Here is a 13,062-nt window from a genome sequence, read left to right as displayed (position 1 = left end):
TTTTTGGCTGTCTTTTTCTTTCTGTGGAAAAAGTAATGTAATGAGCCTAATGGGGGGCCATTTTTTGGCACAAAACAGAGCCAGGATAGTTGAACTGAGCTTTCTTACCCCACAGGAACCATTAAAAGCCCACTGTGCTCCTAAAAGTGTGAATAAAACACCTTATGTTTGCCTTCCTCGTTGACTTAAATTAATTTTACAGTAAACCCCCCTCCATTGCGGGGGTTACGTTCCGGACCCAGCCGCGAAAAGTGAAATTCCGCGAAATAGAAAAACCCTATTAAAATGCATTGTAGGCATGTTTTTTTTACTGTCACTGTACGTGTAAAAGCATTTTAAGGTCTTTAAACACACTTTTAAAACAATAGAAACTCATTTAAACACATAAAAGATACTAAGAGACAGAGCAAGAGCTATGGAAAACACAAAAATATTTCATTTTTAATGATTTATATAGTAAAATAACATTACAAAAAAAAAACGCGAATTACCGGGACCGCAAAAACTGAACCGCGATGGAGCGGGGGATTACTGTAATGACATCTTCTAATTATTGCAGAACTTTACACCAGCCTTTCTTAACATTTTTTTTTTTTTACCATGGACGATCCCTTGAAATAACTTTCTGGTCTCAGGGAACCCCGGCTTAAAATGACTATATCTATAGCTCATGGTACATTAGGGCGATGGTCAAAAGGAAGAATCCCCCGCCTATAAAAAGCTAAAAAAGATAAATGTTGTCAATGGGAATTTATCTGAGAGGCAGAAGTTGCTCAGTGCTCAAGGAATACCTAGCAACCTCTGGAGGGACTCTGGTTGAGAAATGCTGCTTTAAACTATTAATCTCCCTTAGAAATTCTAAACATACAGCTACAATGGAAGATGTGGAGATATATATATATATATATATATATATATATATATACACACATATATATATATATATATATGTATTTTTTTTATTTTAAAAAAAATTATATATAGTTAGATACATTAATAGAAAAAAAATTATATATATATATATATATATATATATATATATATATATATATATATATATATATGTATATATATATATATATATATATATATATATATACATATACATATATATATATATATATATATATATATATATATATATATATATATATATAATTTTTTTCTATTTATGTATTTAACTATACATAATCATTTTTTTGTGGAAAAAATTTGGTGTTAATCTGCGCTAATGAATAATAAATAAATTAGTGTATGTGAACAATGTGCTGTGTTTGGAATAAAGGGGATTCCAACTGTGAGCTGCAACGTAAAAACGTGAATAACGTGAATAATTTTTAAAAAGGGGGGGGGGGGTACAGCGCGCAACCAAACCACATACATAAATAAATAAATGGTGACCTACAGGAACCCTGTGCTGTGGGAGCTTAATTGCAGGGAGATCCAAGGCCATACATCTACTTATGTGGATACAGTTTATCTCACCCTTAGAGTTTACAGAAGAAAAGAGTGGAGAGAAGGTTTGGCGGAGGTGAATTAGAGCGTAGTCCCAGAGAGGTGACCTGATTTTTTGTAGGTCCATACCTATAGGTGAATGCATGAGTGTGTTGGTAACGGGAGTCACTGCAGATATTGGAAGAAGATGAAATGAAAATCACATTATAAAGATTATAGATTTCAGAGACTGAGATATTCACTTGGGACTCTTTTTGCACATTTTGCATATTTGCACATTTTTTTATTCTGTTGATCATACGTAATTATTTATTGATTTGATGGTTTATCACGATCACCATTTTTGAGTAATTTTCTTTAGGGTAGGCACAACAAAATCCTCTGCTTATATTAAATTAGTGGATATGCTGTAGAAAAAAAAAATCAACCATATGAATGTAAATAGGAGCAAAAACTCCTTCAAGGCATCCTTATTGAGGTTTTGTAGATACATACAATTGTAAAACATTGGTACAGTGCATTTAGTTGTGGTAAATTGTGAGCTCCAGCAACCTCAGAATTGTAAAAAATGTTTTGCTATTTATAGCTCATCTAAACTCAAAAACAAAAAAGTAATATGTTGCAGTAATCCTTAGATATGGTGGCTGCATTCAATTTATTTTTCGGCAAGTATAGAAAAAAAACTGTTAAAAAAAATATTTATATTCTTTTACATTTGATAATTATTATTATTATTATTTTTTTTTCATTTTCATTCGTTGGCTCCTTATTTTTTTTACTGACGCATTTCAAAAAAAGCACAACATTATTTTAAAAGTCTTTATTTCATTGGTTAATGCCTTTGCTATGCTTTCAACAAGGGGTCTCCAAACTTTCTAAGAGCCAGTTTACTGACCTCCAGACTTTAGGGGGGCCGCACTGTGCCCAGTGGGAGAAAACAATGGCCAGTTTTTAGGTATTTAGGGGGAGAAACAGTTGGTGTCGTTGGGAGGAATAGTATCCCATGTTTGTTGTCAGTGGAAGGAATTATGCAACATTGTTGGTGTCAGTGGCAGGAATGATACCTCAGGGGCCATATAAAGGTAAGAAAGAACCGCATCCCGTACCAGGGCCGTAGGTTGTTGACCACTCCTTTAAACTAAAAACATCATGTTAATGTAATTATAAACAAGAAAAAATACATAATAAAATATGCACTTTTTATTAAGAAACCTTAAATTTGAAAAAACATTTTATATATATCAAAAGAATTGGAGATGCAATCCCAAATTGTAGATATCTCGTTTACTTTAAACGATTAACAAGAAAAAATACATAATAAAATGTGCACTTTTTATTAAGAAACCTTAAACCTGAAAAAACATTTTATATATATATATATATATATATATATATGTATATATATTTATTTATTTTTTATATATATATATATATATATATCTATTTATTTATTTATTTCAAAAAAAAATTTGAGATGCAATCTCGAATTGTAGATATATCATTTACTTCATATCTTCATGCATTTACAGGTAAATATACATTTACAAGTGACTGCATATGTCCTTCATCAAGCAGCATATGCATGTCTGAAACTGTGCAGTTGCTTGTAAATGTATATTTACCTGCAAATGCATGAAGATATGAAGTAAATGAGATATCTACAATTCGAGATTGCATCTCGAATTTTTTTGATATGTGTGTATATATATATAAAATAAATAAATAAATAAATATATATATATATATATATAAAATAAATAAATATATATTTATATATATATTTATATATATATATATATATATATATATATATATAGATAGATAGATAGATAGATATATATATATAAAATGTTTTTTCAGGTTTAAGGTTTCTTAATAAAAAGTGCACATTTTATTATGTATTTTTTCTTGTTAATCGTATATTTACCTGTAAATGCATGAAGATATGTAGTAAAACAAAATATCTACAATTTGAGATTGCATCTCCAATTTTTTTGATGAATGTCTGGTGGAAGCAAAGGAGTGCCACATCAGATGTAATCCTTTCTAAAAGAATTTGTTACACAGCAGAGGTGTCCCAGCTCGAAAATTTTATATATATATATATATATATATATATATAATTTATTTATTATTATTATTATACAGGATTAATATAACGCCAACAGTTTGCGCAGCGCTTTACAATGTGAGGGAAGACAATACAGTTACAATACAATTCAAAACAGGAGGAACTAGAGGGCCCTGTTCGTTAGAGCTTACAATCTAGAAAAAAAAATTTGCCTGTTTATTATGTATTCGGTCTGACCAGACTATCGAGGTTGAGCAGCCCTCCCCACCCCCCACACACACCTGTACTCAATCAGTGTCCACCATCAAGTGGATATAGGAGGAGTCCCCTGTAGTGCATTTGCACATTTTTCCCAGCAAGGAGTGTTATCTCCAAGGGTTAGAAAGGCTGGATTCATCTCTTTTTCATGGATAGTGTAGGACCCACTGATAATGGGGTACTTTGACGCAGTAGTGGGCTTGAGCACGATATGGCCATATGGTGGGACCAAACCCCCATTTTTATTTATGGACTCTCTTCAGATTTGGTAGTAATTTCTTTTGCATTTGCGCGCTATTCTTTTTTAATATATATATATTATTATTTATTTATTATTATTATTATACAGGATTAATATAGCGCCAACAGTTTGCGCAGCGCTTTACAATGTGAGGGAAGACAATACAGTTACAATACAATTCAAAACAGGAGGAACTAGAGGGCCCTGCTCGTTAGAGCTTACAATCTAGAAGGGAGGGTCAAGTGAAACAAAAGACAATAACCGTGGAGGATGGGCTGATGGAGAAAATGGAGGTATATTTGTTAAGTGTGGGTAGGAAAGGCTTCTCTGAAAAGGAGGGTTTTCAGTGATCGCCTAAAAGCTAATAGAGTAGGAGATAATCGGACAGATAAGGGTAAGGAGTTCCATAGGATTGGAGAGGCTCTGGAAAAGTCCTGGAGGTGAGCATGGGAGGAGGTGACGAGGGAACTAGAGAGCAGGAGGTTTTGAGAGGAACGAAGAGAGCGATTAGGTTGGTATTTTGAGACTAGGCTAGTGATGTAGCTGGGGGCTAAGCTGTAGATGGCTTTGTAAAATATGTATATATATATATATATATATATATATATACAGTATCTCACTTTAGTTGTCAGCGGTTTAGACATTAATGGCTGTGTGTTGAATTCTTTTGAGGGGACAACAAATTTACACTGTTATACAAGCTGTACACTCACTACTTTACATTGTAGCAAAGTGTCATTTCTTCAGTGTTGTCACATGAAAAGATAGAATAAAATATTTACAAAAATGTGAGGGGTGTACTCACTTTTGTGAGATACTGTATGAACCCGGTCTTAACCCGGTGTAAATATAAAAGCCTAATTACATATTTGCTTACAGACCTTAATAAAACAATTGCCTAAAATCAGCGATAAGAGACATGACTTATCAGTTTTCAGATGTCTCTATCTGAGATCAGATACTACTGCCTGGATTTAGTCTGGGCATTAGTGCTAGGGAAGACGAGCATAATGAAATCTGCTCAATGTTGTGGCTGTCTGCCCACAGCTCTCCATTTTATATATGGAGTTTGGCGCTACCAAATTTGCAAATAAATGATTCTGCTTCCTAGCTGGTGTTTGTGCAATGGTGATTATTCCCACAACTGAGTGATTCTGCTACAGCCATGGAGGAATAATAGTCTCCTTCCATTACACCTTATTCATAGACAACTTCTCCACACCACTGACAGTACCCCCATTCTGGACATGTATATAAGATTTAAAAACAATATCTGCAGACTCCAATATTTCCACCATTGACACAAGCCATCTCTCCCAATAATCCCATTTGGTATAATCTGCAACTGTAGCATTGTTTAATGGTCCCCCATGGTCCCCAGTGGGCTTGTTGAAGTTGAAGCTGAATTATGCTCAACAATTTTATTCACAGGGTACCTTCAAATCCTTCTCGTTATTGAAGGTTGGACCGCGCTCTCTTTTTGGTCTGTGGGAAGTTAGGAGAAGGACTTTACACATCAAATGTGATCAAGCTTGGGACTACCCCAGAGAAGGACCCTGATACAGGACTCTGAACTGAACTTTATTGACCAGTTTATGAAAAACAAGTTTATTTACAAAGGTATGGAACACCACGGCACTTGAGGGAAAGTGGAGAATGTCATGGTTGCCTGAACTGTATCGTCTTGTGAATTGTACTGGAACATTGGTGCTGTATGACAACTAATTCCTTCAATAAAAGAAGGTACTGGTTCAGTGCAGACACAAGGAAAAGAACGCAATTGCTCAGGACCATGATATGAACCCTAAGGCATCCAAAAATTAAGCATGGGAGAGCAGAAAAGAACAATGGTAAATGAGGCAACAGTAAATGAAAAGTCCAAGAAATCAATCAATCTTTTACTGTCCTCGCTATTGATGAAGGAGTGTCGCTGCATACGTCATCGCAGCCAGCCAGCCAGCTTGGAAACGCGTTGGGCTTTGTGACGTCACTTCCTCCTCCAGCAAGGTGTTTGCGCTATAGGCCTCTATCGCGGCTCGTCTACCAACCAGCCAGCATCAGTCGGGAAGTCTCTGCAACCGTACAGCCAGCTGATACATCACGGAGCATGGTCCCCCCCTTTCGCATTCGGAATATTGGCAGTTCACACAGGACACCCATCTTCAGGCTTTTCAACTCCTCGTATCTTGTGAGTTGTTTTAATGCTTATTCTCCAATAAATCCTGTACTATTACACTTAGAGGCGCCTCCGTTCTTCCCTTTTTTCCTTTACTGGTTCAGTGTAAAATCTGGTCTGAATTACTTTGGGAAGAAAGAATGAAAGTATGCTTCTACAGTGAATGGGAATGCAGAACCAAGTGTAAACCTTCATTTTTACCTTCTGGGTAATGGAGAGTAGGAAATAAAGGGAAGGAAGAACAGCCAGCTGAGGAGAGGAGTGATGGAGGTTCTGTCGGAGGGGTGAACCGGTGGCTGTATGGTTTGCCCTTCTAAGTGGCAGGGTCCCTATATTATGGCCCACTGCATAACATCTGGTCACAGAATTCTCCTAGGGATTGGGCCTGGACCATGGAGTGCGAGGCTTCATGAAGTATACATCAGCTTCCCTCCATGCCTTTGGGCTAAACAATGCGGTATCTCTAAAAATGTCTCTGCAGTCAGTGTCGGGACAGGAGTCACTGGCAAGTGAAAAGATGGAAATTTTCCGGTGCGGGGCCCGGTTAAGTAATTTGGCCTCAAGTCGTGAGGGGCACTTACTAGTACATGAAAGTGATACCAAAATGCTAACAATTGCGGAAAGTAGTTATGTAAATTATCAGCATGCGGTTCCCCCATGCCTACAATCAGAGTGATTGAGAAATGATCACTTGTAAGGAAAAAACAAAAACCCATACATTTTTGGAGAAAAATTGTATTTTATTGGGAAAAAAACTTTGCTATGCTTTGTAATAGAAACACAATTATACTGTCATTATAAACAGGGGAAGTGATTTATTAAAACGTATGGTCATATTTTAGTCACTATAATAAGTGATATATAATGTAAGCATATTACACTATGTATTGTTAATTAACTTTGTATTTTGTTTATCTTGTTAAGAGAGTATATAACCGTCTTTGGTCCTGAAGAAGCGCAATGTGAAACGCGTCGACCTTTCCAGACCAGTAAAATATACTTACCTCTTCAAACAAATAGTGTACAATGTTTGTATACCCACTATGTACTCATATGGAGGTCTTTCTCCAGCATTAGCTTTGTTTTTAATGTACTATTTTATGTATATATAATTTTTGGGCTCCTTTTTAAAAAATATTTCAATAAAATGTTAATCTTTTAAACAAAATTGTTTTGCCTGTCCATAATGTGCCTTTAAAGTCCGCAACTTTTTTTTGGGGTAATAGTTTATCCTGCCCTTTGTCTTATAAAAACATATACTTTTTGTCAACAGGAACACCTGTTGCTTTAAAATGAACATTAGTAAAACTAGAAGAAATATATTATTTATTATATTATATTTTATATATAATTTATTATATATTAATTTTAATTTATTATATATATATAATTTAATATATTATATTATTTCTGTTTTGTTAAATTTTTGTCTATAGATTGCAAAGAAATGGAATATTATTTTCAAGACAATATTGTCAAAATAAAGACTTATTTGTAAGCCCCCCAGGACTGGGCTTTTTTTCCCATAGGGGCCACATATCTCCCTTTGTGATGGGAGCGTGCTGCACGGTGTGCTCCCAGCACAGGGACCGAGGTCTCAGTGGGAGCCCAGGGCCCTGTACTAACAATCGGGACCTGGATCTCCTGATTCTGGGTCACCTGATCTCTGTGATTGGCTATCACAATGATCAGTCACTGTGAAGCCTGCCCCAGTGTTTTCTTTCTCTGTGAATGGAGCAGAGAGATATTTAGTATCTCTCTCTCCTTGCAGAGAAAGTGTGTGTAATAGAAAAAAATAATAATATTAACAAATAAAATAAAAAAAATATAAAAAATACCTAGATCAAGGTTTGATATAGGTCAGTGTGTGTAATAAAAAAAATAATAATAATATTAACAAATAAAATAAAATAAAAAAATACCTAGATCAAGGTTTGATATAGGTCAGTGTGTGTAATAAAAAAAATAATAATAATATTAACAAATAAAATAAAATAAAAAAATACCTAGATCAAGGTTTGATCTAGGTCAGTGCGGGGTTAGTATTTGGGTCAAAGGTCAGGGTCAGTATTTTTTTTTACAGGATTTACTTTTAAATTAGTATCAGTGTCAGTGTGGTTTAGGTAGGATAAAAAGAAGCAAAATGTGCACTATTGTTTTTGGGCTGTACTACGGGTACAAACAACAACTAACATACACATATTTGTTATCACTGCAATTGCCAGGAGCAGGAGAATTTAATTTAGGTTGTTCTTTGGTAGTAGGTTCTGGTAGTAGCAAGAAATATACAGCTAAATTTTTAAAAATTATTATTTTTTTTCTTACTTTTTTACTGGGCCAGTTGTCCTTAGATTTTTTTTTTTTTAAATTAGTATTATTGTCAGTGTGTTTAGGTAGGATAAAAAAAAAGCAAAATGCGCACTATTGTTTTTGGGCTGTACTGCGGGTACAAACAACTACTAACATACACATACTTATTATCACTGCAATTGTAAGAGCAGGAGAATTTGGGTTTTTTTTTTGGTAGTAGGTTCTGGTACTAGCAAGAAATATACAGCTAAATTTAAAAAAAAAATGTTTTTCTTACTTTTTTACTGGGCCAGTTTTCCTTTGATAATAAAAAAAAAAAAAATCAAGAGATATCCAATACCATTTACCACCAAATTAAACCCCAATATGTCCTGAAAAAACAATCCACCTGGATGCACAAAGTAGTTGTGATAATTTGTGCAGTTTTACTAACAATGTCAACAATAATGTCAAAGTTGCAAAAATGTGCTTAGACATTTATATTTTTTTTTACCCTTAGGCTCAGAGGGGATAAGTTATCATAAAGTTTTCAATCAATGAATAGGCCCATAGATGAAATGTAATAGTCAACATCATATTTACAAATTAACACCGTACATTTTTTTTGGAATTTAATTCACTGCTATGTGTTTATTTTGTCTATAGGCAATCTCCAACACAGAGGGGTTAATTTAATAATCAAAAAAAAAAAGTTCTGCTGTGAAATGTTGTTTTCTTCAGAGCTTAGTGAATTTGGTGATATTTTACTTTGCAAAGAATACCCACCCAAGAAATAGGAAATTAACAGCATTTTTTTCTTGCACGTGGCTAGATAATAGTAATAAGTGCGTGATGTGTATCCCTTCTGTGCTGTGTTGTATGCATAAGTGTGAAAACCAGAGGCCACAGGTCTTTGATAAAAAAAAAAAACAAGTGTGTGGAAAATTTGGCCTGCACTTGGCTGTTCTTAGGGTGCTTTATTTATGACCACTGAGCCTGTGGTAACATGCGCTTCCTTTCTGAGAACTCTGAATACTCTTCATATCTTGTTTGTTATCTTTGACTTTAGCATATGTTATATAGTACAGAATCCTTGCCAATGCTTCCTGAGTTTTTTGTCTTTAGAATATGTATCATAGTGTAGAGTTCCTGCCAATGTCTCCTGAATTCTTTATGTCTTTAGTATATGTGTTAGGCCGCAGGCCTATATTTGTGGGAGGAGCTAGCGTGCCTTTAAGACGCTGCTCCTCCCCTCCCCGCCTGCCGCGTCACACGCTGTCACCCCGGACAGCCGAACTTCCGGTTGGGCAGCAGCCGCCGCTGCCCCCGCCATCTCCGCTGACACGGCCGTCACCGCCATCTCCGCTGTCACGGCCGGCTCCGCCATCTCCGCTGACGGCCAACACCGCCACTCCGCTGACGCCCCCGCCACCACCGCTGTTTCCTCCCGGCCTGCCTGCAGCTTGCTTCCAGCCTCATGCACCGTCATCTTCCGCTCGGGCGGCCCGTCCATCCGTCCGGCCGCCGGGCGGCAGGTACTGCTGGGGGGGGGAGGATGTTACTGGGGGGGTCCTGCGGGGGCTTGATTCTGCCTTGCCTGCTCCAGGCCTCGGCTACACTTCATACGAGGGTCTCTGGGGGGTCTTGTTTCTGCCTTGCCTGCACCAGGCCACGGCCCTGCTTCTTTCTACTCTTTCTGTCCGTACCACTGTACTAGCTGTGTACTTCTACTGTTACTGTTATTTTTCTATTTGCTACTTTGGGTTCTGTTGCCCTGCCTATGGACACTGCCCGCTCTAATACTGTCGTGACTAGGGGTACTGCTACTACTGTTTCTTGTGCTTTGGGTTGATACTCTTATACTATTGTTACTATAGGCACGGCTACCTTAATACTGTTGCTACCAGGGGTACTGCTACTCTGCTATACTATTTGCCTTGGGCATTGCTACTCTTACACTATTGTCAACACGGGTATTGTTACTCTATTGGTACTAGGCATACTACTCCGTAATACCATTTCCATGGGTACTGCTGCTATGTATTGTCACTACTGTTACTGCTGTTATCTTTTTGGTCTACTGCTATTCGTGCCACTTCACTCCCATGTCGTGTTCTACTGTTTCAGCTACACGGCTATACTGTTAAATACCACAACTACTGCGTGCCGATACACTGCTATGCCGGTACTGTGTGCACCATGACGGTATATACTGCCACATTTTCTATTTCCACCGCACGCGCTACTGCTTACACCTACAGAGGCGCTGCCAATATCATTCCTTCATGCTCCATTGCTTACATGCCGTCATGCATGTCACTACCATGGACGCTACCATACGGCCACGCTATATCATCATTGCTACTATTCCCACCACATGACCACTATACATTATTGTTTCACTACCTACGCTGTTACCACCGCCGTGCTACGGTTACACTGCTACACTACTTGACTTCCTGCACGCAGGTGGTGCCGCTGTCATACTACTACACTACGTACACTACTTCCGTGTGTACTACTACTACTTCGTATGTTGCACTACCCTTTCATCAAGCCTCCGTATAGGGTTAGAGAACTGGCTATTTAGGGCTAGGCGCTGGCCTTAGTCTCCCTGGTAGCTGGTCCCGCGAGGCCAACACCCCAATCTCAACACGGAGATTTTTCGCCCTCGGGCCAAATCATAGTTAGTGCCTCGCATCCACCCATCTCTTGGGGTCATAGTCAGGGCCTCACCTGTCACGGCCACACGTTAATCTTTTACCAGTCACCGAGAGGCCAACCCCCCGCCACCACGCTAGTGGCTCGTGCCCCACGCCCAAATCATAGATAGAGCCTCTCATCTGCCGCTCGGCAACTAGCAGGGCCTCACCTGTCACGGGGTAGTCAGCTTTCGCCTCGGCACTAGTTAGCCAGCCAGTTCTGTTTTAGCTCAACGGTGTTTGTTTAACCAATTTTTCTTGTGTGTTATTTTCTCTTTTCAGCATGTCTCAAGCAGTCATCGTAGGCGAAGGGTCATCCCCTCCAGGCACACCCGCTAAGCCTACCACCCCTGTGAGAACTGGTACCCCCAGGGAATTCCGAGAACCTTCCACGCCAGGCCCCTTGTAAGACCCTGGACCATCCCCAGGTCTTCGTCTGTTTTTAGCCATACGGGCTCCCCTTTTCAGCTACGGCAAGGAGGCTGTATCCTGTGTACAGCTCTCAGCACATCCTGGGGTTCCTGGACTGGGTACCAGCTCTCGGGGGGGGGGGCTCGGACGGACATTAAAGGACGCTAGACTCCATCTTCTGTTCACTACAATCAAACAGTGTCAGACTGTCCAAACTGGAAACGCTGACCATCCCACATGGTCCCACTTCCCTCTAAGCCGTTGCAGGCTCTCACTCCTAACAACTGATGGAGTAGGCCCCCAGCCTCGCCTTTCTTCCCTTCTGCTTCCCCTATCTTTTCCCCGGCACATTGTCCCCCCAGCACTCCGCTAGGACATTTTTGAGGGGTGGACGTGTACCTGGTTTCCTTACTATCTGCCTCCCTAGTTGATCTAGGAAACTGGGTGTACAGTTACGGTGATTCGGCCATCATGATGAAGGCCGGAGACCCAAGACTCTACAAGCTTCCATACCAGTTTTTGTCCTAGCCTTCGGCATCCACAGGGACATTGCGTGCTCCGTGCGTTGCAATGCCGGAAGGTATTAGGTTTCAACTTCTTGTGGTGGTTGACTTAGGCGGCAGTACGGGGGTTTTCTTGTCCTTCGACTTCCACAATCTGTATCAGCAAGCAGTGGCAGCTTGGCCCAGTTTTACGTCCGTTCTCACTGGAGCCTCTTGGGCTCAGAACTATTTTTCAGGCATTTTTTCGCAGGCTTAGGCAGTCTGCTCCTCCACCTCTCCTACTGCCGACCTGTGCCCCTCGGAGGCTGATCCCTCCTTTCCTGGTTCCTCATGGGGGAGCTAGCAAACCCGATCTACGTAGCCTAAGGGACAGGCTTGGTCGTCCCGTCATTTGTTTGGCTCAATTGTGCTTTACCCTTATGGAGGTGCCTGTAATTTTAGTGCCTGCAGTCTGCTGCACATCTGTTCCATATGCCTTGGGCCCATGCCAAATCCATGGGCCTGCTATGCCGCCAAACTCTATTGGGGTAGGCTCCAGCGCATATTCCAATAAACATCTTGTCATTATCTGTCTGCTCTTCGTTCGTCCACTAACCCGAGCCTGTATTTTCCCCTCATTCTATCTACTCATTCTCTCCTTACCGTTTCACCCTGGTCATGCCATCCAAGCCAACTTGAAGGCAGGTAGGGCCGCATGGCTCAGTTAGTCCGTCACCCCTACGCCTTGAATTGCTACCCATTCGTCCTTCCTTGTTCATGGTGTCAAGGGCAGTAGTATGTTCCTTCCTGTTAGTCTCACGTTTGGGGCCTTGAGTAGCCTGGGAAGTTTCGTCACTTGCTGAGACTCCCTGCTGGTTCCTCCTCTTTTTCTCTAGTTGCCCCACGATGTTCATCACGTGGATGATTTCCTGTTGGTCGCACATAGCGACTGCAACCCTGTCAATCCCTTGGCACTG

At 39.4% G+C, this 13,062-nt stretch overlaps 1 protein-coding gene across 1 annotated transcript in view; it reads left to right on the top strand.

Moving 5' to 3' along the window:
• LOC309569106 (Fc receptor-like protein 5) overlaps nucleotides 1–13,062 on the top strand; it is a gene marked incomplete at its 3' end in the record, with an annotated part of 45,923 nt that overhangs the window by 604 nt on the left and 32,257 nt on the right. The window lies entirely within an intron of this gene.

The sequence above is a fragment of the Pelophylax lessonae genome (genome assembly GCF_965119305.1).
Source record: "Pelophylax lessonae genome assembly, chromosome: 13".
Classification (NCBI taxonomy): Eukaryota; Metazoa; Chordata; class Amphibia; order Anura; family Ranidae; genus Pelophylax; species Pelophylax lessonae.
The sequence above is the reverse complement of the archived record's forward strand: the minus strand, read 5'-3'. Positions and strand labels throughout refer to the sequence as shown.